Here is a 17,690-nt window from a genome sequence, read left to right as displayed (position 1 = left end):
TTGTTTGCATTTAGGAAAGGTCTTTAATTGCTTTCTTTCTTCATTCCACTTTCAGTTTCTGGTTAGTCTAAATTAGATTAATTTCACACACCAGTGAGTCCCTAAAGAAGTGTAAATTAACTCCATTTTACCAAACTCAACCAGATGATGGCAGTTATTCCCTTGATGTTCGTCTTTACATCACCCACTATCTTTGACCAAGATTTCAATAGGAAGTAAATTCATATTTGAGCCTGTTTTCCTCAGCATGTATAAGGAAATGGAGGCTGAGATCCACATCTGGTGAAGGGAGGCCATTCAATTTATGGCCTACAAGGCAAAAATTTTAAGGTCACTGATAGCTGGCATGTTTTTCTATTCTGACTTGATATTTTTAACACACACTCAGATCCTGTAAGACTATGGCAAAATGGTTTTACGAGAGTGATTACATTGTTGTTTTAGGTTCTAAAGCAATTCAGAGCACACCACATAGCTAGCATGGAGCATCTGACTTATGGCCCCAATGCAACTTCCATCGAAGCTGGATGAAAAAATTTCTTCATGCTGATGGGAGTGGAATAGCACTGCATTTAACACGTTCTGTTAAAGTAATGTTCCCTGCTTGGATTTTTTTTTTACTTCTTAGCCATTTCATAGAGATTAAGTATTAAAGATACAAACGTAAAACAGAATTACAAGGAAATGGATAGACAAAATAATGAGAACTCAGTTAGCGAAATGTTTGTTACATGTGATAAGGAGAGATGACTGCTCTAAAAGTATATATCTGGGTTTAATGCACTGTGTTCTTATGTGCAATTTTGAAGACTGTCAGAAATATGGATGATCCACTGCTACAGCAGTGATGCGAGAGCGGGAAAGCAAGACAGAAGTCTTACAGGGAGCAGGAAGAGAAAGATCATTCTTCATTGATCAATGCAGTGTGTTTTGGGAAAGCAGTTCACACCTTTGGCAGCCTGTGTGTTGGTTGGTGAAGGTTTCCACATCTGGCTGGACTGTTCAAAGAGAAGCTCTCAGAGGTGACATCTAGCACAGAAGCAGGAAAGCATTGCACCTCTTCTGCTGGCAGGGCTTCTAGCATGGCTCTTTAGCCATTCTCAGTAGTCTCTGCTGGCCAAACACCATTAACATGACCCTTTGCAGACACTGTATTTGTTCAGATGTCTCTTCTGTTGTCCATACCTAAGCACCTTTTCAGGAGGGACACAGAAATAAGAATTTCTATTGCTTATGTTTCTTGTGAGTTGATTCATTTTCAAACATTCAAAAGAATTTATTGGTATGTGTTTTTGTAAAGAAGTTGTTTTGGTGTGTGTATAAGAATTAGTAAAGGAGATTTGGTTTGAAGAAAATGATTTTCATGTCCTGCAGGGGCAGAGGTCTGGAAAGGACCCAGCAGGCCAGCTGGTTGCTTTCCTGCCATCACAGGTATCTCATCATGAAAAGCATGAAGGCGTCTCAGTTGACATTTTCACTTTTCTGGTGGAATGTGGCTTTTTTGGGCCCCTCTCGGAGCGCCAAGGGCCGGCGGTGGGGAGAGGCGGCTGTTGGAGTGGTGGCTGCTCGTGGATCTCCATGTTCCCCAGCACAAAGGGCGAGCAGCCATCTCACAGCTGTGCTTTTAATGAGCTGTAGGGCAAGGGAGACTGTGTCTCACACCTCATGAAGCTGCGTGTACACGGCAATAACCTTCGCGGATTTGCCATCTACACACATCAAAATGAAATTTCCTTTGACTGGTGAACACAGGAGTCAGAAGGAAGTGAAGGTTTTCATGTTTATTTTTCCTTTTGGCTGTTATTTTGGTTCTCCTCTTTTGCCAGTTCTCATATAGCATTGCAAACATTTCAGGAAGCTAATCTGCAGGAGCACAGCTCATAAAAGATTGACCTGCCAGAGGACGAGGCTCTGCTTATTACAGAAAAGCTTCTGAGACAGTGACAGCTGAAAAGATTACACACTTCCACAGGAAATTAAATTTGATGTAATATAGCGAAAGAATGACAAAATGGAAAGGGTATATATAACATATTTGTGATTATTAAGCAGTAGAAAAATGAAAACTTGAGATCCAATAAAGTGTATGTAATTTAGATATGGATAGAAAATTCCCAATAGTTTTTTTAAACTTTGGCCCTTCACTTTGATTTGCCTTCTCTCAGCTTTGTTATTCAATGTGGAAAATCATTAACTTCTTAGAATCATAGAACAACTTCAGTTGGAAAGGACTTTTAAAGACCATCTAGTTCCAGCACCCCTGCAATGGGCAGGGACACTTTCCACTAGACCAGGTTGCTCAGAGCACCATCCAGTCTGGCCTGGAACACTTCCAGGGTTGGGACACTCACAGCTGCTTTGGGCAACTAGCTCCAGTGTAAACTTTTAGGCGCATTAGATTATAAAACATTTAAATCAAGTTTCAGAGCAATCCCATGGCATCCAGGTAGATTGCATTCTTCAGCAGAAGGTGCATATGTGACACCAGACAGGGAGAAGCAAGAGCTTCCTTCTTTGCTTTGTCCTTTTCCCTTGTGGATGTGAAGTGCCAGCAGAGGGGGAAGCTTTTCTTCCCTGTCTGCCCATGCTTGTTGCTGAATTGTGCCATGGTGCTCCATGGTCTGTGGAAGTCCTAGCTCTGTCCCAGCTACCACCTGTGGAGTGGCAGGTGCCACTGGGGCTGTTCAGGTGACATTCATGATGGGTACTGAGGTCCTTGCTGCTAACCCAAGGCACAGGGCAGATGATGTTATCTCCTTTTCCTCTCTTCCTTGGGGTCAGTGTAGGTGCCACAGTGAGCCTGACTTTCTCCTGGCCAGGTGCTTTACAGCAACACATAGGTTTTCTTTCAGAGGGGATGGTAATACACTTAATAATTTTACACCTTAATATTTTTTCCTTTAAGATCTGATTACCTTCAGTTGGAAAGAATAAGCAGAACTCTGGCAGGTTTAACTTTATTAACCATCATAAATCCTTTCCTTTTTGACTCTAATCAGTCTCTGGAGCCCTTTTAATTCTCTTGACATTGCGCTGGCCTTTCATCACAGCTCAATATACATTTTCCTGTAGCTAGGAAAGTGATGGCGAGAGCCTTACGTAGGCTCGCGGTAATGGGCGCAGCGATGGGGACGTGTGACTGTCAGACTGTGCTGAGGATGGAAGGAGGAGAGGGAGCTCATGCTGCCAGCACAGCTCTGCCTCTGAGGGGGGCAGAAGGGGGTACCCAAAAACACAGGCACTCACAGGGTCTTGTGTGCACCGCTAGCACCTGGGCATGGGGAATCAGCTGCCTTGACAGACAGACACACAGGCACAGCAGTGCTTTTGTGCCTTGTTTTGGCAAGTGGGCGCCAGGAGCCAAGCCTGCCTCAGAAGGCCCCTCTGTGAGCAGCCCCCAGCCCGTGTCCCTGGGGCAGTGAGTGGCCAGCAGCCCGGCACGCTGGCCCAGCCACCAGGAATGGGGGAGCAGGGAGCGGCACAAGGACCGGGCAAACCTGCACGGGTGGAGGTGCTGCGTGAATGGGGCTTTTCTGAGCTGGGGACAATGCTAAAAGGAAGGAGTGTTACCAGGTGGTCGAGGGGCAGGCACCAAAGCAACAAATGGTGCCTTCATAAAGTCACTACCTGGGTTATTGCCTCTCTGTCCAGCCTGGGCACAAAATCCTGCGGAAAGCAAGAGGGGAATTCCCCGGTCGGTAGTCTGTCTGTCTCTCTGCTGTCCAGGAATTCATGGGAAGGAGAAGGCATCCCAAGAATCTGCCCCAGTGTGCAGGGACAGTAAATTCCCTCTTGTTTTTCCATATACACAAGTCAGCAAGTTTCTTCAGCAAATGCTTTAATTTTAAGCTTAATACTATGCAAATATTTAACTTGGGACAAAAAAAGCCTCAAGCTGGCTTCAGACCAGGGACTGGCTTCCAGTTGTTTCTGCAGGTACAGATCCAATGTTTACATACATGAATGGCTATTTGTTTGTTTGTTTATTTATTTACTATGGTAATCATTTTATAATGAACTTGGATATTTTTATACTCTGCTTTTGCTTTCAGCATAAAAATCTATGTATTTGCAATTCGTGTACAGGCATTTTCAGAAGCATTGGCAAAAGGCTCAGATCTGCTGAAGATAATCAATGTAGGCTAAATCTTTAAAACTGACTTTGTTTTTTTTCTAACTGAAGTGCCCAAAGCTTTGCTCACCACTGATATCCCACCAGCCTAGGTTGTTAAAGAAAGGTATTGAAAAAATTCATCCCTACTGCAGGATCTTTATAATCTAATTTGTTTATTCAGACAAAAGAATATTTGAGAGCATCAAGAGCATTAGCAACACATAGGTTTATTAGGTTTAAAAAGTCTACTTAAATGCCACCTTGAAAGGTAATACTTTTCTGTATCCACGTATATTTCATATATTTATGCTTTCTGCAGCCCCTGCCTCGGCTGCTGCAGGCCTGACAGCAGCCTCCTATTAAAGAGGGAAAGACCACAGTCTTGTGGCCCTTCTCTAATGTGCTCAGCGTGCAAGCTGTTGAGTTCATGAAGACGAGAATAGCTGTGTCAAATGTGTTTCATTTGCATGTGGCAAGATAGGAAAAGCAAACTCTGTGTGAAGATGAGCAGGCAAGAGAGACATTGAATGCCTTAAATACGAAGGGAGTTAATGCTATGCAGTGATTTTGCTTCTGTTATAGGAAGTGTAAGAACAGTATGCTTCCAAAGCATAAATACAGCATAAGTACATCTCCATCCAAACTGCAAAGGTTTCAGTTCCATGGCAACACGGAGGGCCCGACTGTGCTGAAGGTGGATGCATTAATGCATTCTGAGTGAGGGGCTGGGATTGAGCTGGGCAAAAATAAAATGCACCTAAATTTTTCCCCTTAACTTATTTTTATATAAAGTAGAGCCTTTGTCCTTAGAAAATCAAAGTTACATGAATACACCTGCTCCCCCCACTCCCCCCAGTTCTCTCTGATTCTTCTTTGCATACATTTTTCTCAGGCATAAAGCAAATGAAGAAGCCGGGTTTTCTGAGGGTTTTTTTTAAGACTGTAAGTGCAGCAGCACTTGAATGTTGAAAGAAAGTGATATTAATCCCAGAGATGGTTGTATATCCCTAGAGAAAAAGACTTGGAATGGGGGTGGAGGGACATATTGTTTCCAAGACGTACTGCTTTACAGAGCAGAGTGAAGCAGTGGGTGGTTGGTTGGTTTTTGTTTGTTGGTGGATTTTTTTTTATTATTATTATTTTCCTTGATCCTTTTGATCTGCCCTCTTTCTGCCTTTCTCTGAATCTACTTCCAGTTTCCCCTACCTCCCCTGGCTGAGGAGCAGGAAACAAGACTTAGCTCTGTTTCCTGACATCCAAAGAAATATAAAAGTACAAAGAAATGGTGCATTTTGTTTTCCCAGCTGACTTGGATTCACAGACCTGCACTAGAAAGGCACCTGATTCCAGAGAGGGTCAGGAGTCACCCTCCAGAACAACTGGGCAATTGTCCAGGGAATAACTGAGAGCTGATCATTACGTGAATTTTGTTTGATCTGCTTGGTTGACTGCAGGAATGTGGGATGGGAGATTGTGATAAATTGATTTTTCTCAGAGTGAAGAACTACCTCAGGCTGATCCTGCCAGCTGTGCTGAAGGGTGGATGAATTGCAGATTTGCAAGGTTTAAAGTCAGACTGGGCAGTAGGAGAACCTCCAGATGTTGATATTTGTGAGGCTAACAGCAATGCTAATCTGGCATGGTAAAGCTGACAGAAGTGGCAAGTTAAACTGGATTTACAGCTGCTCTGTATTGCTAAAACAGGCAAAGCAGCCTGAACATACCAGTGCTTGTAGCCTAGAGATTTCAGCAAGGTTTCTGTGTCTGACTGGGGGATGAATATAGCTCTGCAGCTGGAAGTTGCTGTGCAAGAAGGAAGCAGTTGACCGACTTCCAACTGTGGTTATACTGTGCAAGAGGAGAGGAGGGATAAAATGAATCTCTCTTTTAATCTGTATTCTTTTCTTCCCTTTTTAAAATTTCGTTTGGAGTTTTTGTTGTTAAATAGCAGCAGGAATATATTTTTTCTTAAAAACAAGTCTTGCTTCCATTGCAGTGGGAACCTTGAGTTTGAGATTCTGCTTGGAGGAAATTTCACCCACTTCAGGAGACCAGTGCAATTGGGTGAATCTTTTCTAAGGGAATAAATAGCACTGAAGTGATCCTGTCTCAGCATTCTACAAAGGGGTGGATTTCACCCTCCAGGCAGTAGAGCTGCAAAGTAAGAAGGTGTCATTTTAAAATGTTCTCTTTCTTAGGGAGAGCAGCGCTGGTAAGACCAGGTCCCTTGCTAGTGCTGCATTTGACATCCTCACAATTTTACTGTTGTTGTTGTGGCTTCTGATTTCTGCACAGCCCCCCAAAACAAGGAAGCAGATGTAGCTCATTAAATACTGGCATATGCCTCCCAAATTGTGTTGCACCTTCATTTTCCTGAGTTTTGACAAAGGCACTGTGTAAGCAATGACGAGGAGGAATCACTCCAGTCAACAATGTAGCAAGAGAGCCCAAGGATTCCTTTGTGGGTGTCCCTACCTGATCCAGCCCTGCAAACAGCCCAGCTGCTGTTTGTCAGCGCCTTCCCAGGGGAGTGCCTCAGTCAGCTTTACAGGAAGGATGAGGAGAAAGCACCAAGGGGATCATCAAAGGAAGGAAAAAAGGAGGAGAGAAATCAAGGATGGGAAGAGAAAGGAAACAGAGCAAAGGCAGAAGGGTGATCAGAGAAGAAATGGGGCTGGGAAGAGAGCAGCAAAGGAAAGAGATGCTCCTCTGGTGCCTATGAGGGAAAAGCTGTTTTTCAGGTGATTTGTAGACAAAACCAAACCAAATAAAAAACAGAGCAAAAAATTAAAATACACAAAGTGGAAGAAGGTACCAGAGGGAGGAGAATTCAGATTGACATGAAGAGGAGAAAATACATAAAATACAGAGATGAATTTCATAGCATGGTCCAGCCTATTTTAAATAGTAGTTGCTAAGTTTGTGCACCAAGAGCTTGTGACCTTCTTCTTGTGAAGGTTTTGGGGGCTGGTGTGGAGCAGTAGGGCCATACTGGGTGGCTGCTGCAGGCAACAGAATGAGTGGTTGGAGACAGATCTTTTCTGTGCACCATGTCTGGAAGCCTAAAGCCAGTATGAATATCCCCAAGGAAAATTTCTCATTCTGCATCTGAAGACTCACAGTCATAAAAATGTGCCTGCTTTTCTCTGAAGGTATCTGAGGATGGGCTGTTGCTATGCAGGCAAGGGTAAGGGCTCCCTCTAGATCCCTCTTCCAGTTGTTCAAGCTATCTAGGCTACCAGAAATAAAGAGCTGAATGGAAATTTTAGTTCTGGCTGTTCCAAAGAAGCTTGTGAATGAATTCTGCATCAAATAATGAATGTCTTCTTTCCTCCTCCTCCTCTCCACCTACCTTGTTCCTAAACATTAACGTTTCATGTCAGTTGAGCTAAGTTTGGTGTCAGACTCAGAGGATCCTGCTGAAAAATACACCCCTGGTTTGTGGCAAGCCAGGGAAGATAAGAGGCTTGTGGTGTTTTTCCTTCTCAAGCTCTGCTCTGCTGGGAAAAACAGCTAAGGCTGTGTGAAGCTGTCTTCTTCCCACTCTCCTAAACTTTGCTCCTAAAAATGCTGCTCTCTCAACAGCTTTGCTGCTTCTCTGAGTGGCTTGGCCCACTTAGTGCCATCGCTTGCCAGGGGATGTTTTCTGGGATTGTGGTGACTTCCATCTTGATAGGAGGCTGAAGAAGATTGCTGTGGAAAAACTCATTGGCACCGCTAGCTGTGTCATTTGAAAATGGTTACTTAAGCACAAAGGGGAAGAAAGAGATCAGAAATTAGGAGGTTTAAACCCTATCCAAAGCTCCAAACCATTTCTGCCATTTAGGCTTCTTCTTTTCTAAGGACTTAGGTGATATTTGCTTTGTATTTTTACACTTTTCTTGAGAACCACCAAGGTGAGAAACATCCTCTCTCTGAAACAGGTTGTTTTGTGGGCAGTGGTAGCAGTGTGTGCCAGGCTGAGGCTCAAACCCTGGCTGAGCACCACAGTGGCCAGGCAGCACCCGAGGACTGAGCTTGGGACATCAGTCTGGAACTCCTCCTCAGAGCCAGCTACCAATTTTCTCCAGACTTTTTGGAATGTCCCTAGTGAAATGCAAGAAGATAACAGATGTCTGCAGAGGTGGGGAAATGTTCATTCAAAACAGTGGGTTTGTTGTACAGGAAGTGGAATGGTTCTCTGGGCACTCATTTCTGAGATACTCTGCAGTATGTGGTAGTATTTCATGTTAAAAGCATGGGGAGACCTGGAGACCCTAATAATTTTTCCTATTATAGAGAAATCAAGTGGTGAAAGGCACAAGAAGGAGATGTTGGTGAAAACAGACCTTTTGACAGTGAGTGCTGTCTTGCTGCTTCTGGTGGCGTGAGTGGGGATGTTCCTGTATCTCACTGTAGTGATGCAGAGATGTGCTGATACTTGCTTATTTTGATCAGGGCTGAAAAGCAGAGACAAAAGAATTGCATGTGGCTTTGGAGTGCTGTAATACACCTGAAATCAAAGCCGGTGTGATGTGGAAATTATGATGGCTGATGTTTGTGTAACCCCAAATCTCTCAACCTGTGCCTGAATTAACTTCTAAATTGTTTGAGGAACACCATCCATCCCACAGATGCCATGTGAACAGGACAACCATTTCTGCACAACAGGAGGAGTTTTTTTCCCCTTCTCTCACCTTGTTGTCCAGTCTAGCAAATTAGGAATTAAATTTAACCCCCAGTGTTTGTTTCAGGCCCTCTGAGTCTGTAATTCTTTGCCAGCAGCAAAACAATTATTTTTGATAGGCACGCTAGTTGTTTTTTAATTTGTTTATAATCAGTTTTCCAGGAGGTTGCTTTGATGTGGGAGGAACTGAATTCTTTGGGTGCAAATATTTGCTCTTGGCTCTCTCAGTCATTAAAAGATGTTTTCCACATTAAGGTGCCTTTACTTTTAAGGGCAAATGTCAAGCATCTTCGGATACCAGAAACATGAAATGTGTGGCTGCCTAAAGAGGAACAATTTGTTGAGCTGCATTATATGAGGGAAGGAGGGACCAAGACCAGCCCAAGACTTCTCCATCTTCCTGGGGAGAGGCCAAACAACCCCTGGGCCCCTCTGGCTGCCCACATCAGCCCCAGGACCTGAGACCCCACAGGGGCTGGTTTCAGCTACTGACCTACATCCCTGCTGAAATGGCTTCACGCTAAAAGATGTCACTGTTCTTTTCCAAAAAGAGCGTGTCTCTTTTTTCTTGGGATTTTTTCTTTTAAATAAATTCCCTTGCCACCTTTTTGTGTTTTCCAACTGCAGCTCTTTTAAGGCTCCCTGCCTCTGCAGTTTTTGCTTTTGTATAGGTTATTTTTGGAAACTGGGGAACCAGGAGGAGGGAGGAAATTTAGGGGAGTTAACTGCAGTAGAAGAAGAAAGCTCTTTCCCTTGGTGTGCTCTTTCTTCCCTGTCCTTTCTTCTCATGACCTCTGTGTCCGGCTCCCGTTGGATTGCTCATTCCAGGGCAAGCCGTAGCTGACCCTCTTTGTGCCCAGCCAGCAGCTCCTTCCCACGCGGTGCTGCTCTGCAAGCTGTGCTTGCTGCTTCCTCCCTGCATTGGCTGCTGCTCCTCTGCTGCTTTTCTGGGTCAGCCAGCTGGCCAAAAAGTGGGTAGGTGGTCGAGCAGAGTTTTGGGAGCTGTGAAACACTGCAGGCACTTGGGAAGGTATGTGCCTTGGGGTAAAGTGTATGCAGAGAGGAATGTGTTCCCTTCATTGTTTCCTCAGGGGAGCAGCCCCATCAAGGTGGTTGGCTTTTCCTTGAAATGCCAGTGGGTTTTTTTATATTAGAATTGTCACATGCTGGTTGCCAAAATTTGCAAGAAAAAACCCAATTTCTCTGAAAGACTTGGGGAATAGCAACTGAAACCTGACCGGGCAGAGAGACCAGGAGCTCATCTTTTGGATCTGGTGCGTGGGGCAGGCAGTGGTGAGCACAGACCCTTTCCCCCCAGAATGCCTGAACTCTTCTGAACAGGAACAATAAATTCACCACAAAAATGTATGGAGAAATTTTCTGTGAAGGAGCAACCAAGGACTCTTTTTCCTGTCTAGGTTTTCTAAAATTACTAATGCATAGAAAGTCATTGACCATGCGGTAAGTCAGGCTGCCCTTTTGCTGAGACAGTATCAGGATAATTGAGATGCCTGCGATTACCCAGGAAAACTTGCTGATGTTTACGCTGCTGTCAGGTATTGAAGTCACACCATAATATTTGTTGTGGTATCTTGAAATAGGTTTTAAAATAGATTGACATCACAGCACAAAGTGAGAATTTTCCTAACTTTTTCTGTGGTTATGAAAATGCCTAAATAGCAGTGTAGCACAGTAAATGTTAAACATTAAAAGCAGGGTTTATGAGTTTATGATTAGAGGACATTGGTAGAGAAGGCAGTAACTTCAGTTTGATAGGAGCATGGTAGAAATCAAAGCAGGGGATGGTGATAGACTCAGAGCATTAGCAGGTTGACTTAAAGGGATGGATTTGGGTCAGCATCATACTAAAAGTTGGTATTGAGGAAGACTTTCACCCTAAATAAAAAAATTTTAAAAAATATGATTCTGTACCAGAAGCTGCACAACTGATGCAAAAAGCCAGTAAATGTGAAGAGAATAAAATAAAAAGAAAATGAAAAACTGTCTTAAAATACATGGAAATGGAGGAGGTTTTACTATCATGCTATTGCAGAGATCAATTAAGCTGTGCAGAATGGTTATGCAAAATGTTTGCTGTAGGGAAGTAGCCATTTTCCATAGATTCTAGGAACAAGTACTGGCATGCTGCCAACAGTGATTTATTTTCACCCAGCCCTGGTGCTTGTGTCTGGCACTCAATGAAATCTTCCAGGGTAAATTATTTATTTAATTGGGAATGGCCACAGTTGCACTGAGAAACTGGCAGCACAGCAGCAGGAAGTCTGTTAGAGATTGCATCTAACTTCTTACAGATAGGCTGCTTATATATGCTTTCATTAATTAATATAATAAATAATTGCATGTTGGCATTTTTGTTAATTAGCAACAGTTCCTAGTCTGACTGTGGTGAGTGACTTCTATGTGTTGTAGAAATCTAATTTCTTTATTAAATAACCCAGAGGCTTGTGTAGCAAGCTAAGATATCAGATTGTTGCTTAGCTGAACTTTTGAACTTTTCACAGGAAAAGGAGATGTCAGTGACAGAAGAGTTATATTAATCAGTGCGTAAGCTGGAGTAATCCAAAAACTTTCATTTCAGTAGGCATTCCCATAAGAGCAAGGAGAGATACCTCCCCTCTTCTTATGCCAAGTTGGCAAGATAATGTTTTTTTCATAGTTTAACATATTCCAGAGATGAGAGATAAGAGCTGGTGGCTTGAGGGAGTCCAGGAAGAGAGAAATTTGGGTATAACTAACAAGCGAAACTGTCTTTTGAGGAGAAATCCCTGAAGAGTCTCTATGAGATGTCATACTTTTTTTCTGTGTTGTTTAAGAAATATAAAAGATGAAGCAATGTAATTTGGTAATTGTACTTTTTTTAATAAATCAGATTTTTAAGAATGCTTTATGAGTTTGATCCTTGCGTTCTTTTCATTGATGAGCAATATGAAAAAACCTTGCAAGAAGAAAAGAAACCATCTCTTTTAGAGGAAACTACTCACAGATTTAATCTGTACAGTTTGCCACAAAGGGAAAAAAATGGACAAAGGTTTGGAAAAGTATCACAAATGGGCATTTCTGAAACAGCATGCATACTTGGGTTTCAACGGGCCCAGTAAGCAAATCAATGCAGAGCTCAGTGCACCTCTGGGGTGAGCTCCCCTTTTGGCAGGCACTGGTGGCAGGGACCAGCCAGGGGGCTGCAGCCAGGCTGGGTCTCTCTCCTTTGCATAGAGTGGTTTGGACATTCCCCTTTCTTCCCCCTGCAGTTCCTTCAGGGCCCTGCTGGCTCTCTGGTGGTCCCTGCTGGATTGTCTGCATCAGTGTCTGAAGTGCCTCCTAACTTTGAGAGGTCAGCTTTTCCTTTCTCTTGGCTTGGATTCTCCAGTGCTGCCAAAGCTGGAAGTGAGTGGGCAGGTGGCTGGAGATTGAGGAAAGGTTTCCCACTGTCCTGGCTGTGGTTTCATGTGCCAGAGGGGCTGCTCCTGCTACCTGCCCTCTGCAGCCCACACTGGGCTGGTTTGGGCAGCTGGGCAGGCAGTGAGATGTTGGATAGCCAGGGATTTCTGATGGGTGAGCCTTGGATTGGGTCCCCATGGGCACAGGCAAGCTCTAGAGCTGGCAGGAACACACATCTGGCATTGAGAGGAAGAAGCCAAGTGGCGTCCTCCCCTCTTGGATGGCAGCTTACCACTGCACTGACCTCACTGAAGCATGAAACTTCATCCTCAAGGGCAGGTCAGATCCTGTGCATGCGAGGTCATTAACACTTAAATACGATCTTTGGTTATCACAGTGCTCAGGGATGGAGAAAGTGAAGACAGTGGAGTGTCTGTATGCTGCCCTTTCCCACTCCCCAGTTTTGGGGATATCCCTAGTCACTCTCTCTGTGTTTCCCTTTCCAGATGGGGTTAGAAATGGATATACATTCTGAATTAATTTTTTATTGGCAGTACCTGTGGATGAAGATTGTTTTACTGATTAACAATTAAACATCAAACTGAAATAAATGTAATTTCAGAATAGTCTCTTTGCAGTCACTGTCTTTATTTTTGCTTTCCAGTATCTCTGAGGTACTCCTAATTCTGTGCACTGGAATTACAGAGTCACAGAATGGTTTGGGTTGAAAGGGACCTTTAAAGATTGCCTAGTCCCAACCCCCCTGCCATGGGCTTGAACCCTTCCAGGGATGGGGCATCCACATCTCCTCTGGGAAACCTATTCCTGTGCTTCACCATCCTCACAACAAAGATTTCTTCTTTATATCTAATCTAAACCTACCCTCTTTCAGTTCAAAAGTGTTGTCCCTTGTCCTATCATCTCAGGCCCTGGTAAGAAGTCCTCTCTTTTAGGTCCTCTGTAGGTACTGGAAGGCTGCTGCAAGGTCTCCCCAGAGCTTGTTCATCAGGCTGAATAACCCCAAGTCTCAAAGCCTGGCTTCACAGGAGAGGTGCTCCAGCTCTCTAATCATCTTTGGGGCCCTTTCTGGATCCACTCCTACAGGTCTGTGTTTGACTTGTCATTGTCACCAGAGCTGCATATGCTGTCCAGGTGGGGTCTCACAGGAGCCCAGTAAAGGGACAGAATTATGTTCTTTGACCTGCTGGCCACACTGCTTTTGATGCAGCTCAGGGTGCAGTTGCCTTTTTGTGCTGCAAGTGTACATTGCTGGGTCCTATCTTATTTTTCATCTAACCATGTATTGGGTTTGTGTAGCAAGGTTTTCGTAGCAGGGAACTACAGCTGTGGCTTCTGTGAGAAGCTGCCAGAAGCTTCCCCTGGGTTTAATGGAGCCAATGTCAGCTGGCTCCTAGATGGATGTGCCTCTGGCCAAGGCTGGGCCCATCAGCAACAGAGGTGACACCTCTGGAATAATAGATATAAGAAGGAAAAAAAAAAAGTTGCTGCACAACAACAATTACATCCAGAGAAGAGCAGGGTGAGAACATGTGAGAGCAACAGCCCTGCAGACACCAAGGCCTGTGAGGAAGGAGGGGCAGGAGGTGCTCCAGGTGCCTGAGCTCAGATTCTTGGGGTGCAGACCATGGTGAGCCAGCTGTGTCCCTCCATCCCATGAGGTTCCACTGTGGATCAGATACCTACCTACGGCCCATGGAGGAGCCCACACTGGAGCGTGGGGATGCCTGAAAGAGGCTGCGACCCCATGGGAAGCTTGTGCTCCCTCTCATGGGGGTGACCCCACATTGGAGCAGGGAAATGAGTGTGAGGAGTCCTCCCCCTGAGGAGGAAGGAGAAGTGAACACAGCCTCATTCCCCATTTCCCTGTACTACTGGCAGAGAGGAGGTAGAGGAAGTCTGGAGTGAATTTAAGCTTGGCAAGAAGGGAAGGGTGAGGGGAAATTTTTTTTAAGGTTTGTTTTATTTCTCAATATTCTACTCTGGTATTTTTTTTTTGGCAAGAAATTAGACTTCTTTGCCCACATCGAGTCTGTTTTGTCTGTAATGGTAAGTGGTGAGTGATGTCCTCCATCCTTATCTCTTTTGTTGTGGTTTTTCTCCTCTGTCCATTTGAGGAAGGGAGTGACAGAGCAGCTGTGGTGGGCTCCTGGTGTCCTGTCAAGTCAACGCACCACACAGTGCCTCCGCTCTCAAACCATTCATTCCCAGTTCCGATACTGGGGGTTGCCCCAACCCATGTGCAGGTCCTTGGCCGTGTTGAGTTTGATGAGGTTCACACCGGGACACTTCTCAAGCCTGTCAAGGTCCCTGGAGATGGCATCCCTTCCACCAAGTGTACCAATTGCACCGCTGAGCTTGGTGTCCACTGCCAGCTTGCTAAGGCTGTACTCAATTCCACTATGCCATTAATTAAGACATTGCACAGAATTAGTCCCAATAAGGTTCCACGAGGAGCACTGCTTGATGCAGATCCATTTGGACATTGAAAGGTTGACTGCAACTCTCTGGGTATGGCCATCCAGCCAGTTCCCTTCCTATTGAATGGTCCAGCCATCAAATCCTTATCTCCCCAATGCAGAGAGACAGAGACGTTGAGTGAGACTGTATCAGAGACCTTAAAGAAGGCAAGACAATGTTTCTCTTTCCTTATCCACCAGTTATCCAACAAGTTTCTCTTTCCTTATCCACCAGTGCAGGCACTGTAGAATAATATATAGAATAAATCTGTCATGTTTTGATGATTGATGTTATTTGGTCCCTTCAACTCAAGTGGCTTACATACCATGTGAACAAACCAGAGACTAGTTGTTTTTCATCACCATATTCTAGAAATACTTTAAAGGAATTTTGGTAAAGAATAGATGTTAAAATATCTTTAGTTATTATCTTGGAATAGGGTTGTACACAGACAAGGCTATTGCTATCAAATGCTAGTTTCTTATTTCAAGAAAACACGGTTTCGGGTGCTCAGGCAATAGCTTTCTTTAGTTTTGTGGTTTGATTTATTTTAGAGCTTTGGTATAAACTCTGTAATTTACTGTTAAATATGCTACCAATGTATCTAGCTTAGATTATATCAAAGGTAGTGTTAATTTGAAATTTAACTTCAAGTGTACTTATTTCCACAGATAAAAATATTGGGGTTTTTTAATTCATCTTAGATTTCTTCAGGGGTGCTTGAATGCAAGGAGAGCTTCCAAATAAATAAAAATCAATTTGTAGTCTCAGAAACCTGTGCTTCTATAATATTTTAATTTTTTTTCCAATTATAACCAATATTACCTGTTTTACCAATGCTAGCAGTGAGAGAAAGGCCCTAAGACATTGATGGGCAGCCAGACTGAGAATAGCATGAACTATATTTATGTTTCTGACATCAGTGCCCTGCTTTATCTAATGTTGTATGATATAGTGATGAAATGCACCATACTGTCCCATCCTCAATGAGCCAATATTTTCTAATACTGCCCCTTGTTTCAAAAATCATAGAAATCTCAAATAAAAAATTGCTAATGTAAGATGTTCTCTTACTGTCTTTGGAAAAATCATAATCTCTTTACTTTTCATAAACAGTATTCCTACACTACATTAATGTATATTCAGAACTGGATGCCAGTAAGGGATAATTCATCAGCTTCCCACTTCAAACACAGCTATCATGAAGTTTTGAGGTAATAGGACATCTCTAAACTCTTTAAGACTTAATTAAATGGGAATACTTAGTTACCACTGTAACCATGATTCCTGTTCTGTCCTTCACCTGTTGTCATTATATTTTCTCTGTATTGGAAGGTGACACATTTTTACTACTGGAAAAAGCAAAAGCTGCTCCTGCCAGATCTTAATTTTTCCACCGTATCTCCTTCTATCCCAGAGATACCACTTTCACTGCCCATCTGTCACATTACCACATCTGTACCTATTCTCTTCAAGGGTTTGATGTGTTCTTTTATGTTTCAAGACATCAAGCTTTTGAAAAGTCTGTTGCCTTCCAGAAAAGAAATAGCACAAACCAGCCTTGTTCTAGGTCTGTCATGTCACAGCTGGTTGAAAAAAAAGAACAACCCAAAAAAAACCCAAAAAACCCCCAAACAACACACCAACTAAAAAACCCCAAGCAAGCCGAAAAATTAACTGTGCCAAAATTTTCACTTTCCAAATGGCATAAAATGCCTCTTTTATGTGAACGAAGGGTTTGTTCCAGTTCAAATAAGCCCATCTTTTAATTGATGTAGAGATTTGGATTAAAACCACCTAATGAGTATTGACTGAGTCCATAGCATCCTTTTCCTAGAGGTGTATGTGAAAGAAACATTAGCTGGAATGTTGTAGTAAGGTGCTAGAGAAGTGGAGCCCTAGGACCCTTCCAAAATGCCTGGCCACTGTGATTAACCCATTCTGTCATCCAAAGGAAGATAGCACATGGGAAGTTAAGTTTCCAAAGACAGCTGGAAGTTGCAGGATTAGCCTGATGCTTCCCACTCATTTGAGCAGTTTCTGCTTTAAAACTGCTGTTCAAACACAGAAGTGAACAGTATATGCTGCAGCTTCCTTTTTCCCAATCAAGGTTTAAAGAGACTTTCTGAGGATTATGAATGCAACCCTAAAAGTTAGTCTGTCTCACAGTATTTATTTTGAGCTTCAGATCCTGATCTCCCTTCTATGTTTAATTTGATTAATGTTTAATAGGGCCATCCAGAGTTCTCCACAGAGGTTTATGGCTTTAATTAAACACAGAGACAGCCAGCTCCGGCCAACCTCTGCCTCTTTCAGCTGGACAAGGAGGAAGAGAACAGAGCTTTAACCCTGCTTTCCACACAGACTCCTGTTCTCTTGCATCCTTTGGGCAGCCGCTGGTGTGGCTTAGAGCAGATGCAGTCCCTCAGAGGTGCCAAAGAGCTGTTCCAGCAGCTGCCAGGCAGCTGCCTGCCCCCACAGGCTCAGCGTGTCCTGAGACAGCTCTTCCTCAGCAGGGGTTTTCCTCCAGCCAGGAGAGATCTCCTCTTTGGGATTTGGACACTGTTTTGTTGACGTCACCTGTCACACTGGAGATGGTGTTCAAAGTATGTGTTAGCATCCCTGCCTCGTGGCTTTCCCAGCTTTGGAGCTGTGCTCCAGCCGGGTCCCTGCTGGACAGGGACATGCAGCTATGAGGTGATGAGGCCCTGCACCTCAGTGGGACCCGATGCAGCCTCCAGGAGAGGGGCTGGAGGCAGAGGGGTTGGGAACAGGGAGGGTGGAACAGGCAGTGCATCCTTTTGACTGACATCAGTGAGAGGAGAGGAAAGCTCTCCCTGCTTGCCACGGCTTGTGTGATGGCAAAAGGGAGGCCCTGGGCTCTGAGCTGTGAAATTGTCTGATCCATCAGCAAGTAACCTCAGAATGTGTGGCAGAACACAGTGAAAGACTTACAAGCTTTTTGAAGGCTCCTGACAGAGGGGAATTGCAGAATTACTGATGAATGGGTGAGGGGCTTCCTGTGTTCCATGC

At 43.9% G+C, this 17,690-nt stretch overlaps 1 protein-coding gene across 9 annotated transcripts in view; it reads left to right on the top strand.

Annotated features, from left to right (window-relative positions):
- HIVEP2 (HIVEP zinc finger 2) overlaps positions 1 to 17,690 on the top strand; it is a 136,160-nt gene that overhangs the window by 32,564 nt on the left and 85,906 nt on the right. The window lies entirely within an intron of this gene.

This window comes from Ammospiza nelsoni, chromosome 3, assembly GCF_027579445.1.
Source record: "Ammospiza nelsoni isolate bAmmNel1 chromosome 3, bAmmNel1.pri, whole genome shotgun sequence".
Lineage (NCBI taxonomy): Eukaryota > Metazoa > Chordata > Aves > Passeriformes > Passerellidae > Ammospiza > Ammospiza nelsoni.
Note: the sequence above shows the minus strand (reverse complement) of the source record. Positions and strands in the feature narration are given on the sequence as shown.